A 1,859-nucleotide genomic window follows, 5' to 3' on the forward strand; every position below is an offset into this window, starting at 1 on the left:
CTTACCGGCAGGTTGGTCCGCAGCGCATGCGCAGAGATGAATAGACTGTGTGCGCATGCGCGTACCGCGTCCTTTGCGCATGCGCAAATCAGTCCTGGAGAGTCGGACCGCAGCGCATGCGCAAGGGGCATGACACCGTCTGCGCATGTGCGCAACGCGGCGCATCCTGATGACGTTATCCGATGAAGTAGCGTTGTCATGAATTACTTTGATTCTGTAAACTCACCCCAGCGGCTCTCTGTTTCCCTGCTCTCACTCTCCATTGTGATGTCACTCCTTGATTTTTTTACCCCAGCACTGCTCCTGCTGTGCTCCTCTCTCTCTCTGTCTCTGAGTCAGTGCTTTTGACACACTTGTTAACTCTCTGTTCCGTCGTGCTCTTCTGCCTCTGGTCCAAAATCTGACCCTGGTGGGATTTGAACCCACAACCTGTGAATGGCTTTTTTTTATCATTATTTAGAAGTCCAACACGCTATCCATTGCGCCACAGAGCCTCACCCATTTTTATCAACATCACTAAGGCCTTTGATCTTGTCAGCAGAGACGGCCTCTTCAAACTGCAATGGAACACAGGCTGCCCTCCTGACCTCTTGGGCATCATCTCTTCTTTCCACGAGAACATGCACAGTTCCATCAGTTACAATGGAGCAACATCAGACGCTTTCAAGATCAGCAGTGAGGTAAAGCAGGGCTGCGCGCTGGCGCCAACTCTCTTAGGAATAGAGGAACATAGGAGTAAGGTATTCAGCCCGTCGAGCCTGCTCTGTCATTCAATTCGATCATGGCAGATCACCTACCTCAAAGCCCCTTTCCCATGCTATCCCCATATCCCTTGATGTCATGAGTATCAAGATTTCTATCAATTTCTGTCTTGAACATGCTCAATGATTGAGCTGCTGCAGCCCTCTGGGGCACAGTATTCCAATGATTCACCACCGTCTGAGTGAAGAAATTCCACCCATCTCAGTTTTAAATGGCCTACTCCTTATTCTGAGACGATGTCCTTTGGTTTTAGACTCACCAACCAGGGCAAACATCCTATCTACATCCACACTGTCACGCCCTGTAAGAATTTTGTCAGTTTCAATCAGATCACCTCTCATTCTTCGAAACTTTAAGGAATACAGGCCCAGTTTCCTCATAAGACAATCCCACCATCCCAGGGATTAGTCTGGTGACATAAAAACAAGAAATGCTGGAACCACTGAGCAGGTCTGGCAGCATCTGTGAAAAGAGAAGCAGAGTTAACGTTTCAGGTCAGTGACCCATCTTCGGAACTGACATATATTAGAAAGGTCACAGGTTAGAAGCAAGTGGGGTGGGGGTGGGGCAAGAGATAACAAAGGAGAAGGTGTAGATTGGACAAGGCCACATAGCTGACCAAAAGGTCATGCAGCAAAGGCAAACAATATGTTAATGGTGTGTTGAAAGACAAAGCATGAGTACAGATTAGGTGTTAATGGACTGAATATTGAACAGCAGGAAGTACAAACCTGAAAAAAAACAGTAGGTAAGCAAACTGAACAAACTGAGATGAAATGAAATAAATGCAAAAAAAAGATTAGTCTGTTGACCCTCTGTTTCACCCCCTCTATGGCAAGTGTATCCTTCATAAGATGAGGAGACTAAACTGTACACAATACTCCAGTGCGGATTCACCAAGGCTCTAGACAATTGCAGCAAGACATCTTTACTCCTGTACTCATGACCCCTCGTGTGGGTACAACATACCATTTGCCTTCCTAATTGATTGCTGCACCTGCACAAGAGCTTTTAGTGTCTCAGGAACAAGGGCACCCAGGTCCCTTTGGACATCGACACTTCCCAACCTCTCACCATTTAAGAAATACTCTGTCTTT

The 1,859-nt window shown here is 46.8% G+C and overlaps 1 non-coding gene across 1 annotated transcript; it reads right to left on the reverse strand.

Moving 5' to 3' along the window:
• Window positions 1–401: 401 nt before the first annotated feature.
• On the reverse strand, window positions 402–494 carry trnar-ucu (transfer RNA arginine (anticodon UCU)). Its single transcript has 2 exons — window positions 458–494; window positions 402–437 (listed from the first exon to the last, which is right to left on the reverse strand). It is a non-coding gene; the product is annotated as a tRNA-Arg (tRNA).
• Between the last annotated feature and the right edge of the window lie 1,365 nt (window positions 495–1,859).

Source organism: Heterodontus francisci, unplaced genomic scaffold (genome assembly GCF_036365525.1).
Source record: "Heterodontus francisci isolate sHetFra1 unplaced genomic scaffold, sHetFra1.hap1 HAP1_SCAFFOLD_278, whole genome shotgun sequence".
NCBI lineage: Eukaryota > Metazoa > Chordata > Chondrichthyes > Heterodontiformes > Heterodontidae > Heterodontus > Heterodontus francisci.